This window comes from Silene latifolia, chromosome 6, assembly GCF_048544455.1.
Source record: "Silene latifolia isolate original U9 population chromosome 6, ASM4854445v1, whole genome shotgun sequence".
Classification (NCBI taxonomy): Eukaryota; Viridiplantae; Streptophyta; class Magnoliopsida; order Caryophyllales; family Caryophyllaceae; genus Silene; species Silene latifolia.
Genome location: NC_133531.1, coordinates 65,207,829 through 65,229,879, shown reverse-complemented (window position 1 = coordinate 65,229,879; position 22,051 = coordinate 65,207,829). Strand labels below are relative to the sequence as shown.

At 39.7% G+C, this 22,051-nt stretch overlaps 1 non-coding gene across 1 annotated transcript; it reads right to left on the bottom strand.

The window, feature by feature from the left end:
* Positions 1-12,353: 12,353 nt before the first annotated feature.
* Positions 12,354-12,460, bottom strand: LOC141589163 (small nucleolar RNA R71). The gene has a single exon (XR_012520112.1). It is a non-coding gene; the product is annotated as a small nucleolar RNA R71 (small nucleolar RNA).
* Between the last annotated feature and the right edge of the window lie 9,591 nt (positions 12,461-22,051).

Below are 22,051 nucleotides of genomic sequence, written 5' to 3'. Positions count from 1 at the left end.
TCTATGGGTTGACATGCTTCCACAAGGATGTTATGCACTAATTCGGATTGTGCATGAGTAAGTTCTTTGTTAGCTAGAGCGGCCTCAAAAAGATCTACCTCCAATTCCTAATACATATTTTTAGCCTCACTTGCTTCCAAGGCTTTCAATGCTTGCATGGGATCTTTGAAGAAAGGTATACTTAAGTGGTCCTCTACAAAACAATCTATAAGGCCCATCTTGCAAAATATCAAACAACTCGAAAACAATTAGAACAAACCTTGAGGAGTTTTACTTCCCCAAGGCAAAGAAAGACAAAACTAACAACAATATAAGAAAATCTAAATCAAGTTAACACCGTCCCCGGCAACGGCGCCATTTTTGGTCGGTCGGAACTATATTCTATTTTTCGGAACAATTGTCGTTGGAAGCACCTAGACCAAAACACAATTTATAACTTCACAAACAACTCTACAATTAGTAAAGAGGCAAGTAAAGGTCGGATCCCAAGGGACGGGAATTGAGATAAGATTCCTATTGCAACTAGTGGTGTCTTAGGGGTGTCACAATTTGGGTTGATGTAGAAGGTCACTAAACTATAGGAGATTTATACACGTTATCACACTAACTGATAAAATATAAAGTATAGCCTGTGAACCTATAAGAGATTTATACACGTTATCACACTAACTGTGGAGGACACTAGCTCCAACAGTCTATTAGTTAAAAATCGAGTCTTTAGCTTAAGGTCCTTCCCTTGGGTTCGACCTTTACTTCTGCTTTACTATTGTCTTGTTTAGAGTTAGTAGAGTCAAGTTAGGTTTAAAAATTGTTAATTTGGTAGGGTAATTAGTACATTAACGACACCTAGTTATTTATCTATCAAATTTTGGCGCCGTTGCTAAAGCTTAAGTTGTGTATTTTCATGCTTGGTTGTTCTTTATTCACTTTTGTTAGTATAAGTAAGTGGTAGTTTTAATTTCTCTTGTTTAGTGTGAAGGTTTTATGCCTAGTTATCAAGGGGAACTAAGTGATCAAGGCCTAGACTCTAGTGCAAGGGAAACTTACGACTGGTTCTTTACAAATCCATTCTATTAAAGACCTCCAAGAGTTGAGTCAAGTGAAGAAGAAAGAATTCCAAGAGTGGAGTAAAGTGACGAAGAATCGGAAACCATTGAGGTTACACCTTTGAATATTCACCCACCACAAACAATGGCGAATGACACAAGAACCATTAGAGAGATTAGAGTAAGGAATTATGATGAACAACCTTTTTGTATTGCATACCCACGTATGGGGGTGCCAACTTTGATTTAAAAGGGTTTTCATTCGTAATCTCCAAAAGTTCCGTGGACAAGCGGGTAATGATCCCAACCGACATCTTTCTGAGTTTCACATGATATGCCAAGGAGCCATTCTAAATGGGGTAACGGAAGATCAATTCAAACTAAGAGATTTTCCTTTTTCCTTGCACGACGTGGCGAAGAATGTCTATTCTGTCTTCTAGCAAACTTCGTTTCAACTTGGAAGGACATGAAGAAGTACTTTGGAACCCTCGCAATAAACGTAATGTAAAACTAGTAAAATGCAGTGGAATTTATGAAAATTTTAAAACTTTTTTAAGTTCAAAGCACGGGTTCAATAAAACATAAAGAAATGAAAAGTTAAGAAAAGGCTTTTACACAAATGTTAGCTTAAAAGAAAGCAACGGTTCCCGATCCCTTGATAAATACACGAATACGATACTAAAAATAACTAAAACTACAACGTATAAGGTCAATTGTTGTATGAACAATGCTCGCTATCTCACTCGTCGTAATCTCCAAATAAGCACCGATTTGCAACCTGTTCATTCATTAAAATGAATGCCACAGTCAGTGGGGAGTAACTCAGGGTTCTCCGAGCCATATTACATCAAAACACAGATGAACAAGGACATATTATAGAATGTGAAATGTAACCAAGTGACATAAGTGCTGCAACATGAGAATAGTATTCAATACATGTTAGGTCAAACAAGAACAATGGCATATGAGACATACATATGAGGCAAATTGACCAATGCATCACAAATGGTGACAATACTATAAGTCAATCATAGATATCGTGTGATATGGATAACAAGAGACCAATAATATAATACACGTGAAGGAAAACTGTAGCCATTTACTTTGAAATCATTTTGACATACAATGACGGGACGTGGCTACTAATATCAGAGGCGTACCAATGGTTTGCATTTCACCATAAATACGAATGGGAACATTAATCCTGCCGATCATATGGATACTAGGTGGCTTGCTGATGCGTGTATTTTATATAAGGTTTTTACCCCATTTTTAAACGTATTTCTATGTTTTTTTTATGAGGGGAAAACCCGAAGGTCTTACTTCATTAAAATTAAATCGGAAAGAACAGCATCGTTTGCAGCTGGAGGAAGAACATCCAACCACTCCATCCTATCAACTACTCTAGGAATCGAATGAGCTAAAATATGCGCTACAGAGTTATTTACTCGAGGAGTAAAGGACCAACAAATCGAAACAAAAGAGGAACATAAAGAAAAAATATCATCAATGACTAAAGAGAACGCGCTTCTGCCCATCGACTTCTTCCGCAAAGCTTCAACGACTTGGAGACAATCGCTTTCCACAATAACGTGCCTGTGTCCTCGCCTTCCTGCTTCCTTGACACCTTCCATAATCGCAGCCGCCTCCGCTACTAGAGGATCCCATTCCACCATCTGCCCAATCGAAACACCCCACTTCACCTTTCCTTCTCCATCACGTCAAACATCCCTATTCCCATTCCTTCCCCCTCCTTCACCCCCGCATTCACATTCACTTTGACATACCCCGCATCAGGGGCCACCCAACCTCTAATACCAGTCCCGCCACCACCATCCTCTCCCTCCTTGCTCCTGCCCTTACACGCAAAACCACCCTCCTCCATATCGTCAATAATATCCCGCACCCTCTTAATCACGGCCATAGGATCCACTATTGCGTCATCGAAGATAGCCTTGTTGCGGTGTTCCCAAATCGTCCAGCACCCGACGATAAACTTACCATGCTCTCTCATCCCGAACTCCCTCCACCTCTCCTCAACCTAGTCATGCACCCCTCCTCCCTCCTCCCCCTCATAGTCCATATCCAAACCCTCCCATACCTTTGTAGCTACCCAACAATGTAACACCCCCATACTCCAAGTGCCTTACCAGGACCACTTAAGGCATGGAAGTACTACTATCTCGGTTACCCGAGGGAATGATAATCAAATGACAATAACGAAACATAATTTAAATAAAAATATAGCTTAAAGTGATTACATGATCAAAACCAAAACTGTTAAACTGAAATACAAGATTCTCAGACGGTCTACTGCTAAAACTATTAAAGCTATAAAACATCGTCTGACACAGCGGAAGACTTCTAACTGCCACGTGATGACTAATCCCAGCTATCCCATACACGTCATATCATACCTTCTCAATAACTGCTCACCACCCCCGAATGGATCACCACAGTTTTTAAAACAATAAAAGGGGTCAGTACTAATCACACAATTTACATAACTCAACAAACAACAGACAACACAACTCAATCGTCACAGATATACTCCGAACTCCATCACCAACTCCACAATACTGACTACACACTAAAGTGTGTAGCCCCCGCCAGAGTGCCCATCGCAACAGTCACTCCACGCCGCCAGTGGGGGACCGCAACAGTTCCCACCTAATCCCCGCTCATCTCCGTCGAGCGATAAACCCAAATCCATTAATGTGCACATCCCTTCTGTGGCGGGTTCCACAGAAGGCGAATAATGGGCATGAAGCCACTCCCGCAAGTGACTCCACTCAGCCAGGGACGCGCCCCGAAGAACACACACAGATACAAACAATAACAACTATTAAATAGCAATCAAAACCAACAACCGTCACATTACTCGTATGACAACAATCAACAATCACAAATCACCACCAACACATTATGGGACTAATACTGAGTAGGGAAACCCTACCTGGAACGCAATACAATCAGACGGTCTCAATAGCTGTTATCAAAACTCCTCTTCTACGAATCCTCCTCCTAACATATGGTCATACAATTACTAACAATCATAAAAGACAACAAAACCCCCAAACCCCCAAATTAGGGTTTAAACAAACTTAATAAAATACTATAAAATCGGTACGTAGATCTTACCCTCGACGCAAGGATCACAAGAATGTAAAGGATGATGAATTCCGACCTCTCAAGCTCCGGGATTTGTCAATAATGCGAAAGATGCGAAGTACGTAGGTTGAAATCTCTTTTGAAGTAATTAGGTTTGATAAAAGTGTTTAGTGTTGATGACGGAAAGAATTATATACCTATTCGCATTATTAACAAAACTCGACAAAACATTACCCATAAACCGAGCTACTCGATCGAGTAACTGACGTACTCGATCGAGTGCCGCCTACTCGATCGAGTACCAAAGCTACTCGATCGAGTACCCTACAGATCAGAAACTATTTTAAAATGCAAAACACCCTTACTCGACAGAGTAAGGCCCACTCGATAGAGTACCCATAGACATAGAAAACCGTAGTATTACAGTCTTCCCTCCTTAAAAGGAACTTTGTCCCCGAAGTTCAACCCATACTTAAAAACAAACATACTAACTCGACCAAGACACAACAACGCAACTAAGAACTCAAAACGAAACCCCAACCTATAAAACATGAACTCTTAACACCAACTCCACCAACTATTCCTACCTCCCCAACATGGCTCACGATATCGTATCAACTACATCATAGACTCTCCCGACACTAACTCCATACACTACCAACTACCATCCACTAACGTTGCTAGCTCCGTTTCACTAACATTTTTTCCATTATAAAATCCAATATCAAGACACTCATAAACATCAAACGGAATGTTACATTCTACCACCCTTAAAAGGAACTTCGTCCTCGAAGTTTACTCACACTCACACTCACAACCTCATCCTCCAACTGTCAACACTATAGAACTTATATACATCATCATCCACCTGTCAGCACTATAGAAAATATTCTCATACCCCGAAGCATCACACTACTACAAGCACGACCATGACCTTTAACAAAATCAACCACAACACGAAACAATCTTTTATTCGACATCAAGACTCAAACTTCCAAATATATTACCATATGCACACCCATCAAAATCTCTTTTATCGCATCCTACTCCTCTTAAGATAAATGTTACGTCCTCGTAACTCACTAATACTAAATCCTAGCTATATCTTCTCATTATCCTCATCACCACCGCATGTCAAAGATAACCACCTAAAATCTACACACTCGCCATGCATATATCTAAGGCTCTCTTACTTAAACAACTCTCATACTTCACTTCACCCGTCACACCACCTAACCTATACCACAAAATCCTTAGCTTAAACCAAAACTTCACTTGTTCCCTATTACCGCCAAAACGACATAATCCTCTATACGTGCACCATTTCCATACTCATAACTCACGATCCACAATTATTACATACACTCCCACTAGATTCTCATGTTCTTTTCTTTCATTACCGCAAAACTCATACAAAACTTAACATGACACTAATTCCCAACACCCTACACTCACTGTCCCAACGAAAGATTATGAACCACCTGCAGCTTTCAGATCATTACGACACATGTTCCACTATTCACTTGCCATTACTATGTCTACCAATGCCTCATCTTAAAACAAGATCAAAATTACTGTAACAACCACTCACACTGTGTCCCATCAACCGTAATATCGTTATACCATGTCAAAAAAAACATACACAACTCCCTTCCATATCATACTCTACCCTCACACCCAAGTGAAACGGTAAGAAACATCAATAAACAAAACAACAGTCTACATGTCCAACCGAAACTCACAAGGAACAACAGCAAACAAAATAACAATCTATGTATAGCTGGTATGTACTTTCGAAAACTCGTATCATAAACACCCCACTTACTCCACCACCAACCGGTGACGGCATCGCAACACCGCCACTCAACAAATCGACGCATGCGAAAAAACACCATATCACAACACGGGTACCGTGCCCGGACCACCACCCGAGGCAAAACCACCACATGGATAGACATCACAACCACATACAATCCCATAAACACTGACTCAATATAACATCTCGGACAAGAAAAACTTACTCAAGACTGCTTTACTAGATCACAACACCATATATCGTATGGTATAACAGACAAGAATCTCATGCATACCATCCATACCTTTTCACGGAATAAAATATATATCATGAATACACATGCAAGTATAACCAGTCATGTCAGACCACCCAAACTATCACTTTTGGTCATCATTCCATTAAGTTACCGTATCCAACATATATTACAGAACATTCAGATAATAACTTTATAATTATCACACCATACCACTTCTTGTGAGGTCAGAACCTCACACGAACATTTATATATAACATAGACCCATAATTATATCCAACCAGTCAATCCTGATCACGTAAGTTACCACCTGATAAAAGTTGCCTCTCACTCGAGCTTAACTCGTAAGCCCCTCATAACATGTTCTCCCATTCGCATATCCATCACCCCCTGCCAAAGGTAACTCTACTATTAAGACTCAACTACTAACAACTGCCTCATATAACTACATCTTATACTCTGTCACAACCATACATATCAATCTGGTCTCTGCAAAATCAACCTCTTTAGAATTGCTACATTTCTAATATACCATCACCCTTAACCACTAGTCACAAACCATAACACTACCACTGTCCGGGCATCAAACCTCTTACACTCATCTCTAAACATCACGATTTCTTTCCCATCTTTGGTTAACATCCCAAATAACGAACATTAAATCCATCAACAAAATTACCTCAACATTCTTCCCAATACTATCCTTAATTGTATCATCATCTAACTCTCCACCAAAATCTCATATCATGCAGATATTCTACCAACTTCTTACTTTCCTTAATTCCTCAAAACTCAAGACTAATCATGTTGTCCTGAAACTCCTATATAACCATTAACTAACATCCTCATAATTGGTATCACACATCTCGACGACTCCTTACCTCTATATCACATAACTCCGGTCAACATTTTCCTAGTTTTATTCCCCTCATTCTTTTCTTTCACACTCGACAAAATCAATTAACCATTCGACTCCTTATCACTTCTACCTAACTCTTTAGTGTTCCAGTTACTTTCTCATTGCTCCAAAACTCACATCTCATTATTTCATATCGATAGCATCTCACTTTTTATTACCATAAATATTCTCTTATTATGCCGTCAATCACCCTTGCCACTAATCCATCCATAAAATCAACATTTACTGTTCGACAATTGTATCTCCTTTGTGCATCTCTAGAAATCAAAATTCCTCTCATACCGTTAATTGCCCAAGGAAATCCCACAGTAGTTTCACCTCTTAGTAAACCAAATCTCCCAAACTCACTCACTGTCTACAATTCCACCTCGCGACATGTCTCCACAAAGTTCACTATATACCACTCCTCTCAACCCCTTTAAAACGAACTTTCGCTATGTATATTCTTAACCCACACGACTCTTAACCATCTCCCTCCATAATTCTTTACACATCTCAAGTTGCCACTATCCACACCCTTACTCTCAATCCTTTCATTCTCACGTTCCTTAGACTCACATCATCCCTTGCCCATATTCACTTACTTTTACGTTATTCAACACACAATCATATCACTCATCTCATCTAATCTCAGAAAATATGCTCTATGTCTCAATTAAGCCATAACGATCTTCTTTTTCTTTTCCTACTATCTATCACAACCACATATACTCATGTCCTCCCCACCGAACTCATACTCACCACAGATGCCACTCCTTACATCACAAGGTTGGGTAACTTACGCATCAAGACCGACACACACGTAAAGCAATGCATAAGGAAACAAAAGAACACCTTTGAATTAAACATATTATGCAACGAAGTCAAAAGATAAGCATATGACCCACAATAGGGGTCACTAGATCGAGTACAGGCCACTCGATCGAGTGAATAGCCTACTCGATCGAGTAGGTGAAAGTCAGAGACACGTATATAAAAATTACCAAGGCTACTCGATCGAGTAAGGAGTACTCGATCGAGTACCAAGGTGCACTCGATCGAGTGAGGGCCACTCGATCGAGTACCCTACGCATTTCTCAGCACTGTTCAGTTTTCGTAAAACGGTCATAACTCACTCGTTTCTTGGTCGTTTTAGGCGTGTGACCTATCGTTAGAATCGTAAAAGAACAATCTATCACCTCCAATTGGAACATTAAAATCATTTATGCATCTCAAGTTATAACAGTTTAAAGACAACTTCTCTATAATCGAAAACACAACTACTTGATTTTACTTCCAAACGACTTAAACAACAACAAGGTAGGCAAAAACAACTCAGTACTCATAAAACTAGTATTGCTAATCACATGTTACTATCTTCAAAAGTCAAGCAACAACATCCATCATGCACATATATTATTTAACTTATTAATCATGTACTAACCGCATGCTTTAATTTTATAACTTTTCGTAACGCAAAACATACTCATACACTACAAATCCTATTTCCATGTTACTAACGCAACAATATTACAAATCCACTTCGTCATCTAAGCATATTCATATTCACAAAATTCATATTCTCATGCAATTGACACTCCATCTTTTCCAATCAATTCATCCATTTCAACCACATTCTTCATCTAACAAGTGCATATGATATAACAGTAGGCAAGTATATGAAATTAATATATAACTTTACGCAAACATACTATGCATAATCTTATCACACCTCCTAATAACATGTTACTAGTATAGACATATTATAAACCATTCATCCTGCGACATCATTACCCATCACATATTATCATATTATCTACTTCCCTTTTTCCACCACATCATTCATTTTCTCATGTACTTTTCCAACAATTCCCAACATCACTGTAAACCAAATATCATGCAACATGCCTATTCACAACACTTTATCATTTACCACATTCCTCATTCCACCACAATCATACATCCACTGATTCATACCACACATTACTATATAAATACACAATTCACAAGATAAACACATAACGATCCCGACTCATATCCCATGTGACCGGTTCAAAATTGTAGGGCGAGTTCGCGACTTTAGGACGTCTCCCAAGCCTTTGCATTAGCTCCTACAACTTTTACCCCGGGTTCATTTTAATTTGACTCCCTATATTCATTAGGTTAATTGGTTACAGGTTTCAGGATCGTCGCTCTGATACCATTTTATAACACCCCCATACTCCAAGTGCTTTACCAGGACCACTTAAGGCATGGAAGTACTACCATCTCGGTTAACCGAGGCAATGATAATCAAATGACAATAACGAAAAAAAATTTAAATAACAATTTAGCTTAAAGTGATTACATGATCAAAACCAAAACTGTTAAACTGAAATACAAGATTCTCAGACGGTCTACTGCCAAAACTATAAAAGCTATAAAACATCGTCTGACACAGGGGAAGACTTCTAACTGCCACGTGATGACTCATCCCAGCTATCTCATACGCGTCATATCACACCTGCTCAATAACTGCTCACCACCCTCGAATGGATCACCACAGTTTTTAAAACAATAAACGGGGTCAGTACTAATCACACAATTTACATAACTCAACAAACAACACACAGCACAGCTCAATCGTCATAGATATACTCCGAACTCCATCACCAACTCCACAATATTGACTACACACTAAAGTGTGTAGCCCTGCCAGAGTGCCCATCGCAACAGGTCACTCCACGCCGCCAGTGGGGGACTGCAGCCGTTCCCACCTAATCCCTGCTCATCTCCGTCGAGCGATAAATGATGCGACCATAATTGGCGCATATTTAGCCCCCGAATTACCATTGTTTCCATGCTTTTTAGTGCCTATTTGGGTCATTTCTTATCTTTAGTTCTTTGTTTTGCATATTCTTTGAGATTTTGATCCCTTGGTAGGAAAGGAGTAAGAATCTTGCATTTTCATGGCAAAACAAGGCTAAATTGATCATATTCAATGACCAAGCATCAAGGAGAGACAAGACTAGAAGGCCTTTGTACATAGCATAGTAGAAGAGCATTGTTGAGAAAAGGATCCTTGAGCCCCCAAGGAAATCCCCAAGGAATTCATGAAGAAAAGGGAAGAAAAAGAAGAAGGAAAGATCTTTGAACTACAATCCGAACGGATTGTAGAGAATCCGCCCGTCCTCGCCAAATCCGAGCGTCCTCACCAGAATCCGCTCGGATTCCCCATGCCCAGTCCGAGCGTCTTGTTCCTTGATCCGCTCGGATCGTCCATCCCAGATCCGGCCGTCCCGACTCCCGCACGGATCACAAAGACAAAGACGATTTCGTTCTTCAAGCTACGAAATGGAGAAGCCCTTCTCTCGGATAATCCCGGAGGCTCCTTGCTCAACTTAAAAAGTGTAATTACTAGTTTAGCCCTTAGTTAACCCTAATGCATCCTTCCTAATTTTCACTATAAATACCCCATTAGTCTAATTAGAGGAGCATGTTCTTCTTATCAAAAATTAGAGTAGTTAATATCAATCAAATCTCTCTTCAATATTGTAATCAAATATTAATCAAGTTTTAATCCAAGTTTTAGTTCTTCAATCTCTCTCTTGTTCTTACTTTATTTTGGGTAATTAGAAGATTATTGGGTTTATTGGGAGATTGACAACCTTCCATCAATCATCAAGTTCTTCTATTATTCTTTGCATTATTATTTTGGAATCATTAGTAGGTATAATCTCTTAATCCCTTTTTAATTCTTGCTAATTACTTTCATTTATTCATCATGTTTCATTATGTTAGTATGATTGACAACCTTTCTAGCATGATCAATATGATAATGAGTGAGTAGTCTCTTAGCTAGGGTTTAATGGGTGATTAGGGGAAACCAACATGGGGAATGATTCATGCTTAAATTAATATGCTTTCATATCTTATTTGCTTGCTTGTTTTGATCTTAATACATGCACATGTTATATTTGATGAAATGCTAAGCCTATGAATCCTTGCATTTACTATCATCTTCTATCCTTTCAACTTGACTTGTAAGACATAACCCAACTCGAGTCTTGTTAGATCATGCATGTGTTAAGTAGGGAAGATTAAGTCGACTTGTAGGTGTTGTACATTCTAATCGATTCGGCTCAAGGACCCAAACTTTCCTAGGATTGTAAGATATAACCCAACTCAATCCATCACAACAATAATTGCTTGCTTATAATTTGAGAACATGTTTGTATGATCATATCCCATGATTCCCCTATGAACCCATGACACCCTAGTGCTTTTAATCAATTGTTTACACCCTTATTTCATCTACCTTGTTAGTTTATTTTCATTGCTATTTTAGTTTAGTGACCTTCTACATCAACCCAATTTGTGACACCCCTAGACACCACTAGTTACAATAGAATCTTCATTTCAATACCCGTCCCTTGGGATCCGACCTTTACTTGCCTCTTTACTAATTGTAGAGTTGTTTGTGAAGTATAAATTGTGTTTTGTATCGACCATTGACCAACGACCACATATGCTTAATTGTGAACACCAAATGGCTTCGATCAAAAATGGCGCCATTGCCGGGGACGGTGTTTAATTGATTTAAGATTTCTTTTATTGTTTTTAGTTGTGTCTTTTTCACCTTGGGGAAGTAAGACTCCTCAAGGTTTGTTCTAATTGTTTTCTAGTTGTTTGATATTTTGCATGTCTAGAAGGTTACAAAGAGATTTGTTACCTTTTGACCGTGAAATCGAAAGAACCTTGACGAATAATAGGAGACTTGTTAGGAGGAATTTGGGAGGTGTTGGTGAAGTTGTTCAACCCACTAGTGAGTTTGTCAATCCTTTCGCAATAGAAGGAGAAGAGAACCCATTAAACAATACCACACAAAATCCACCTACAATGCCTAAATTCTCGTCACACTCTATACCCACCGAGGAGGATTTACCAAATGGTACTCCTACCCCACAACATCTTACCGGAAACTTTATTGCCAAGTCCGCCTTCATCCAACTAGTTGAGAGGATCCAATTCGGGGGAATGCCTAGTGAGGACCCTCATTCTCATATGGAAACATTTTGTGATTATTGTGAAGCTATCTCTCAAACGGGCGTGATTCAAGACCAAATAAGATGGGTCTTATTTCCTTTTTCGTTAATCGGCACCGCAAAGCAATGGTTGAAGGGCCTTGATAAGGCCACCCTTGGAATAGATTCTTGGAAGAAGCTAGCTCTAGCTTTCTACAAAAAATTCTACCCACCGGAGAAGACCAACATGCTAAGAGCTCAAATTACGGGTTTTAAGCAAAGGGATGAAGAATCTTTGTACGAAGCTTGGGAGCGGTTCAAGGGTATTTGTCGCTCATGTCCTCACCATGGACTTAGCGAATGGTTTTTAGTGCAACAATTTTGGAATGGTTTATATGAAGATTCAAGGAACATTCTCAATATGGGATCAAATGGAATGTTCACCGAAGTTGATGACAATCAAACATGGAACAAGATTGAGGAAATGGCGGTCCATAATTCGCAATATAGTAGGCCTCGCAAGGCTACTAGAGGAGGAAAGTATGAAGTGGACACCGTTACTCAATTGGGTGCTCAACTTAGTGCTCACATTGACACAATCAACTTGAAGTTTGAACAAGCTATGGCTAGACTTGAGGAAAGCTCAAAATCATCAAAGCATCATGTCAATGCCATGACGGCATCCTCATCAATCCCAAGCGGGATATGTGAGAGTTGTGGAACCTTGGGTCATGACTCAAGTGAATGTAGGGGAACAACCGAGCAAGTCAATGCTTTCCCAGCTTACAAAAGTGGTACCCCTTATTCAAATTTTTACAATGAAAACACCAAGTTCCATCCAAATCTCTCATACAAAAGCCAAAATGTCCAAAACCCTCAAACAACATACACTCCACCACCATGAGAAATCAAAATCAAAGACCCTTTTTCAATCAAAACCAAGGCTACCAAAATCAAAATCCATACAATCACCACAATGACCAAAGTTTTGATGTCCAAAAAGCGGTCCTTCAAATGCAAAAAAATCAACAAGAATTTTTCACCCAAATGCAAAAAGATAGCCAAGCAAAAGACACCACCATCAACAACATTCTAGCTCACACCAAGATGTTGGAAACACAATTGACCCAACTAGCATCTTCAAACTCACAAAGACAAAAGGGGCAATTACCACCTCAAAGTAATCCCCTAGACATGAAACGGTTAGTGCCATTCACTTGAGAAGTGGTACAAGATATGAAGCAATCAAGAAGCAAGTTGAGGATGAATTTGTGAGAGCTAGTGAGAATGAAGTTGTGGTGAAAGGTCCCAAGGAAGGGGAATCATCAAAAGAAGAAAGTTCAAAGAAAAATGAAGACAAAGCCAAAGAAAAGGAGCCCATTGTGATTAGACTTCCTTTTCCAAGTCGTCAAGCCAAGCCTAAATTTGATGATCAACTTGGAAAGTTCATGGAAATTGTGAAGAACTTAGAAGTCTCAATTCCTTTCACGGAATTAATCAATCACGTTCCGGCCTATGCAAAGTACATGAAAGATATCCTCACAAAGAAGAAGTCAATCCGGAAACTTGAGACTATCGCCTTCACTAAGGTGAGTAGTGCAATTCTTCAAGGGAGTTCACCTCCAAAGTTAAAGGATCCAGGAAGCTTCTCAATACCGTGTACCATTGGCGACACAACGATCAACAAAGCCTTATGTGATCTAGGGGCTAGTGTGAGTGTCATGCCGTACTCGGTAAGTAAAAGGTTGGGAATGGGAGAGCTTAAATGTACCAATATCACTCTTCAAATGGCCGATAGATCGACGAAGACACCGCTAGGGATATGGGAAGATGTCCCCGTGCGAATTGGGAAGTTTTTCATCCCGGTGGACTTTGTCATAGTTGATATGGAGGAAGATTCCAACATTCCAATCATCTTAGGAAGACCTTTCCTACACACCGCGGGTGCGGTGATTGATGTGAAACATGGAGAGCTCACTCTAGAAGTGGGAGATGAAAGCATAACTTTTAATCTTGACAAGACCATGAGAGCTCCTCGTTTGCATGAGCCATGTTTCATGATTGATCATTATAGCCGAAAAGATGAAAAGAAGAAATCGGAACTCCAATGGAGGAAGAAAGTTGAAGATGCTCCATTCAAAGAGCAAGTGAATTGTGAAAAGGAGAGCTTGCAAAGCTCATCAAAATCAACCAAGGAAGAAGATGATGGCCTCATTGGCCAAGAGAAGAAATTGGGAGAGTTGTCTCCATCCAAGCAAGAGATTTTCAATGATCAACTCAATGAAGTTTGTGGTCTTTGGGACGATGAATTTGAAGGGATCTTTAATCCCTACATTGGGCATGCCATCGATCATGATCAACAACAAGGGCCACGGTCTATTGAGGACCTCTACCACAACAATGAACAAGCTTTTAATTACTTCTTCGAGGTGTTGAGCAACATCAACAACACCTTGAACATGCCTCCTTGACATCTCATCAAGAATGAGAGTTTGGTGGAGTCCTCCCTAAACCACCACTTGTAAATATTTCTAACTCCCTAACTTACATTCAATTTTTGTATTGCATTTTTTTTTTGTCATTTTTGGATTTATTTACTTTGATCAAAATAATTGTCATGAAAAGAGAGAAGTGAGGGAGGGACTAATGATTTTAACTGATGTGTAGTGCTTTACCTTAGTGTGGGGATGGCAATTGCCTAGGCTATTCATGCCTTAGTAGTGACCCCACAATGAAGAACACAAGATTTGAAAGAAAGAAAGAAAGAAAGAATGATAAGGGAATGCGTTGGTGCACGGATGGAACTAAATCCGTGTACACAAGGACCAACCCGAGCGGATTCCTGAGAATCCGCCCGTCTGCAGAGGATCCGAGCGTCCTGCTGAGAAGACGCCTGCCTCTTGGGCTGAGCTGAAAACCGCAAATTCTTGATGTTGAAGAATCCGAGCGGATTTACGAAAGACGCCCGTCTCACGAGAATCCGTCCGTCTTGTGGACAATCCGCCCGTCTTGCAGCTGAAGAAAAACAAAGAAAAATCTCTGGACAAGAATCCGTCCGTCCTGCACGAAATCTGCCCGTCTCATCTCAGAAGAATCCGAGCGGATTCCCCAGAATCCGCCCGTCTCTAGGCGGGATTTTTGAAAATTTGAAGCTGAAGAATCCGAGCGGATTGCGCCTAATCCGCACGGATTGTCCCTGCGTCCTAATATTGACGAGTTCTTTAAATACCCACCCCACCTTCATTCATTCATTCATTCACTCATAAACACTACCCATAACATCAAAACCCTCATCCTCTCCATCTCAAAAACAAAAACCCTCAACAAAACTCACCAAAATCAAATCAAACCATCTTTCAAATAACAAATCAATCACTCCATCTTCATTAACAATCAAAACCAAGCACAAAATCTTCACCTTTGAATTGATTTTTGTTCTCACAAAGGCAAAGCCTTTTACCTTCAAAATCGATTTGGGCATTCTACAAATTGAAGATTTTTGATCTTTTTCTTGGTTAGCTCATCAAATGGCAAGAACAAAGGGAGCAACAAAAGCAAAAGCAAAGGCACCAAAGACTACAACTCTCTCTCAAAGGCAAAAAGCTCTACAAATGAAGAAGGCTTTGGCAATGGTGGTATCAACACCAAGCTTGGAAGTGCAACCACCTCAACAAATTTCTATGGAAGCATCACCCTCTACTCCGGTAATTAATCAACTCTTGCATTACCCGGAGGTAACATTCATTTCCGATTCCCATAGAAATATATTTGTCAAGTTTGCTATGAAACAAATTCAATCCACCAAATTCATATGCCAAGATGCTTTAGAGAAGTTGGGTGTTCTTGAACAAACAAGAGTCTTTTTCAATGCCATGGGTTTAAAGAAATTGTTTGAAATGAAGGAAGTAACATACCCCTCCCTTGTCTTGGAATTCTTAAGTTCTTTAAAAGTGACAAAAGTTGAGAATAGGGAAAATATTGAGTTTCGTCTAGCTAACACTAGTAGACGCATTACCTTTCCTAATTGGGTGCAATTTTGGGTCTTAGCGATGAACATAAATTTTATAAGCAATATGGGAAGTATGATCCCGAGCCTCTTTGGGAGGCAATCTCCGGGAAGAAATTTGAGGATTTTAAAGCTTGTCGTGCTCTTTTGGTCCATCATCCGGGCATAAGAATATGGCACAAAGTTGTGGGAAATACCATAATTGCTAGGAAAGACACCAATCATTTCACGGGACTCGATTTTATTCTCCTTGAATCAACTTTGAATATTGGAAGAATTCACACCAAGCCTTACAATTCTTTGAGGCTATTGGTTGATAGATGGCTCCATGTAGATAGTGGGAAGAAGGGTCAAACCGTAATTGTTAATGGCGGCCTTGTCACGGTCCTAGCCAAGCACTTTGATCCTAATTTCAATAAAGATAGCAAGTACAAGGCTAAGGATGGTGGCCATCTTATTGATTTGTCCACCTTGATTAACAAGTTTAAGTGGGTTGCTCACAATCCCCTTGATACCAAGTATGGGTGGCTTACAAGTGAGGCTCGATCATTCACTCTACCCGCAAAGATTTGCCGTCTTAGTGTCCACCGGACCAACTATTTACTTCCCCTATCCAAGGAAGCCGAGTACATCATTCAACAACAAAAGGGTGATCATGAAACTCCCTCCTCTTCCATTGTTATACCATCTTACCCCTATGATTATGAAGAGTTCAAACCGCAAGGAGTTGAAATTGGAAAAGATTATGTCACTCTTCTAATGCAAGCCATGCACAAGCAAGCTTATGAAGATCGGAAGAATGCTTATTTGGCTCAATATCCTCCCCTCCTACATCTAGCTAGGCAAGGACTCCTTGATCCATCTTGTCCTTTGCCTAGTTGGGCGGATAGAGAAGCCTTATTTCCGGGTGCATCAAGGGACGTGGTGGAAGGCAATGAGGTTGTTGGAAATGATGAGGAATTTGATGATAACATTGAGGAAGAAGCAAGTGGAGATAAAGAAAGAGATGGTGAAGATGGTGAAGAAAATGATGAAGAAGATAGTGATGAGGAAAGCAAAGAAGAAAGTGCCAAGGAAAGTGGCAATGTGACCACTTCTCATGAGGGAAGTGATGGTGATAGTAGCATGATGGAAGACTAGCCTTGGAGATTCCTACTCTCCCACGGTTTGTCTATATCTCTTTGTATTTTATTTCATTTTGATCATTGTTGGTTTAGTCCTAGCAACATCAAAGGACTCACACCTCGGTTCCTTTGAGGTGTTCTTTATTGTTCCCACTTTTGTAAAATCCAAAATGACAATCTAGTTTCATGCATAGCATAGCATGTGCATGAACTCCCCCATGCTTTGACATTAGCAATAGTGTCTTACTTGGTTTGGGGAAGTTAATGCATACGCAACGGGAGGTAATTTAAATTATCCTCTCCGTCATAACAAAAACCATGCATCATGTAGTATAGCTTAGTGTAGAATTGCATTTAGTATAGAAATCATGCATCATCTTTGCATAGTTTCCATCATTTTGGCCATTGAGGACAATGCCCATATTAGTGTGGGGATGGGAATTCTAACACTTAACTTTTATTCAAAAATCATAAAAATTTGAAAAAATTGAAAAAACCAAAAACAAGTTCATTTCCCTTGTATATATTGTCTTGTATATATTGTGTTTGTTTTATCCTTGTTCACTTTGATTGACTACGCCACATCCGAGACATGAGGATATTGAAGACCGCATGGTATGATCTTTCCAATCTCCTTTTTCCTCTTTATGTTAATGACTATGTGGCTTTATTTTGATTGATGCGGTAAAAACAATGTGAACTTAGGATTGCATTTAGTTTATATGTCATATTAGTTGGTAGAATCATATGCATTAGGATGTATATATGCTAAGTTGCATCATGGCATGTAGTTGCATGTTAGAAAATTTTGCGAAACCATCTATTTGGGAAGCTTGACAAGTGTATATAGGCCCTAGTAGATGCTTTTTCTTCTTAAGACTTTGCTTGTTAGAATACTTGTAAAACACCCTAGGATGTGTCATGCTAGTATCCTTTGACCCATGGTTTAAGGCCGAGTCAAGAGTACCTTGTGGTGTGATAACTCCTTGGCTACCGTTTATTCCAAGGTGACCCTTGAAACCATGCATACATCCATCATCCATGTTCTACCACATTTTTGTCATCAAAGGGAATGGGCACAAAAAGAAATCAATTTGAGTTCAATGAAATGAAAAGTGAAAGAAAGTTTGCAAAAATGCATCAAATGAAAAGAGGAGCAAAAATAGAACTCCTAAAAGCTTCAAATACAAGGCACCCTCGTTACTAATTGGGGTGACTTTGAAAATGTTCAAAAAGAAAAAAAAAAATTGTTAAGTATTGAAAAGCCAAAAATCAAAAAGAAATGGCAAAGAAAGTGTTCTCAAAAAGTCAAATGCCAAAGAAATTTGGGGGAAAAAAACAAAAACAAAAGCAAACTCCCAAAGTGAAACTCAAATATCTATTGATCCCTTTATCCACCGTATCCATTTTTGTGCATGGTAGAGAGGGGACGACCCTTCTTCTTGTCTAGGCAAGAGGGGGAATTCCGCGATCCTCCAGTGTTTCTAACACCATGGGGAGTCTACTCTTGACAAAAGCATTTAACGATTGAGGACAAAGGTACCCTAGCTTGACACCTTTTGGAGGTGATTTATTGGTATCCTTCTAGGCTTAGTAGTTTGAACAAATTGCATCTATGAAGGATTGTGTACCCTTGAATTGCTTCCCTTGTAGATAATTTCCGCCACTTAGATGAGGAAAGTGGCTATTCTTTTTGTAGATGCATCCATTATGTGTTTTTGTGTGCTTAATGTTTGGATGTGTCGCCATTTTGGCAAGACCCACCTTGCCTTGCAAGAAGGCATCCTACCTCATGGTTGTCTTGTTGTGAGTTGAAGGGGCGGAGTGAGACCCGCTAATTGTCTCATATCGGCTATTATTATTAGGTTAGGTTAGTATTGGTCCTAGTCTTAGTCACCTCTTTACTCGGGACAAGCAAAGGTTCGGTTTGGGGATATTTGATGCGACCATAATTGGCGCATATTTAGCCCCCGAATTACCATTGTTTCCATGCTTTTTAGTGCCTATTTGGGTCATTTCTTATCTTTAGTTCTTTGTTTTGCATATTCTTTGAGATTTTTATCCCTTGGTAGGAAAGGAGTAAGAATCTTGCATTTTCATGGCAAAACAAGGCTAAATTGATCATATTCAATGACCAAGCATCAAGGAGAGACAAGACTAGAAGGCCTTTGTACATAGCATAGTAGAAGAGCATTGTTGAGAAAAGGATCCTTGAGTCCCCAAGGAAATCCCCAAGGAATTCATGAAGAAAAGGGAAGAAAAAGAAGAAGGAAAGCTGCTGAACTACAATCCGAACGGATTGTAGAGAATCCGCCCGTCCTCGCCCGGTCCGAGCGTCCTCACCAGGAATCCGCTCGGATTCCCATGCCCATCCGAGCGTCTTGTTCCTTGATCCGCTCGGATCGTCCATCCCAGATCCGGCCGTCCCGACTCCCAGCCGCACGGATCACAGCACAGCACAGTTTCGTTCTTCAAGCTACGAAATGGAGAAGCCCTTCTCTCGGATAATCCCGGAGGCTCCTTGCTCAACTTAAAAAGTGTAATTACTAGTTTAGCCCTTAGTTAACCCTAATGCATCCTCCCTAATTTTCACTATAAATACCCCATTAGTCTAATTAGAGGAGCATGTTCTTCTTATCAAAAATTAGAGTAGTTAATATCAATCAAATCTCTCTTCAATATTGTAATCAAATATTAATCAAGTTTTAATCCAAGTTTTAGTTCTTCAATCTCTCTCTTGTTCTTACTTTATTTTGGGTAATTAGAAGATTATTGGGTTTATTGGGAGATTGACAACCTTCCATCAATCATCAAGTTCTTCTATTATTCTTTGCATTATTATTTTGGAATTATTAGTAGGTATAATCTCTTAATCCCTTTTTAATTATTGCTAATTACTTTCATTTATTCATCATGTTTCATTATGTTAGTATGATTGACAACCTTTCTAGCATGATCAATATGATAATGAGTGAGTAGTCTCTTAGCTAGGGTTTAATGGGTGATTAGGGGAAACCAACATGGGGAATGATTCATGCTTAAATTAATATGCTTTCATATCTTATTTGCTTGCTTGTTTTGATCTTAATACATGCACATGTTATATTTGATGAAATGCTAAGCCTATGAATCCTTGCATTTACTATCATCTTCTATCCTTTCAACTTGACTTGTAAGACATAACCCAACTCGAGTCTTGTTAGATCATGCATGTGTTAAGTAGGGAAGATTAAGTCGACTTGTAGGTGTTGTACAATCCAAGAGATTCGGCTCCGGGACCCAAACTTTCCTAGGATTGTAAGATATAACCCAACTCAATCCATCACAACAATAATTGCTTGCTTATAATTTGAGAACATGTTTGTATGATCATATCCCATGATTCCCCTATGAACCCATGACACCCTAGTGCTTTTAATCAATTGTTTACACCCTTATTTCATCTACCTTGTTAGTTTATTTTCATTGCTATTTTAGTTTAGTGACCTTCTACATCAACCCAATTTGTGACACCCCTAGACACCACTAGTTACAATAGAATCTTCATTTCAATACCCGTCCCTTGGGATCCGACCTTTACTTGCCTCTTTACTAATTGTAGAGTTGTTTGTGAAGTATAAATTGTGTTTTGTATCGACCATTGACCAACGACCACATATGCTTAATTGTGAACACCAAATGGCTTCGATCAATAAACCCAAATCCATTAATGTGCACATCCCTTCTGTGGCGGGTTCCATAGATGGCGAATAATGGGGGTGAAGCCACTCTCGCAAGTGACTCCACTCAGCCAGGGACGCGCCCCGAAGAACACAGACAGGCACAAACAATCACAACTATTAAACTGCAATCAAAACCAACAACCGTCACATTACTCGTATGACAACAATCAACTATCACAAATCACCATCAACACATTATGGGACTAATATTGAGTAGGGAAACCCTACCTGGAACGCAATACAATCAGACGGTCTCAACAGCTGTTATCAAAACTCCTCTTCTACGAATCCTCCTCCTAACATATGGTCATACAATTACTAACAATCATAAAAGACAACAAAACCCCCAAACCCCCAAATTAGGGTTTAAACAAACTTAATAAAATACTATAAAATCGGTACGTAGATCTTACCCTCGATGCAAGGATCACAAGAATGTAAAGGATGATTAATTCCGACCTCTCAAGCTCCGGGATTTGTCAATAATGCGAAAGATGCGAAGTACGTAGGTTGAAATCTCTTTTGAAGTAATTAGGTTTGATAAAAGTGTTTAGTGTTGATGACGGAAAGCTTTGTATACCTATTCACATTATTAACAAAACCCGATAAAACATTACCCGTAAACCGAGCTACTTGATCGAGTAACTGACATACTCGATCGAGTGCCGCCTACTCGATCGAGTACCAAAGCTACTCGATCGAGTACCCTACAGATCAAAAACTATTTTAAAATGCAAAACACCCTTACTCGACAGAGTAAGGCCCACTCGATAGAGTACCCATAGACATAGAAAACCGTAGTATTACAAACAATCCCTGAACAAATGAAGGCTAGTCTCAAAAACAGAATTACAAAAAGGACAAAAGGAGTTCTCACCTCGTACTCGGGTCGCAATGTTCGTCTTTGTTGCCAATGCCTCGCTGCACGGTTGCCAGAAGAACAACTTCACTCGGGGCCATACCGGGACCTTCCAGAGCCGATTCCAAAGCCACTTCTCCCTTTCCCAATCCGGCACATTACCCCATTTAAACACTTCCCCGCAAGCTCTCTGTAGGCCGACTTGACCGAGTAAACACCATCCTTCTCTAGCTG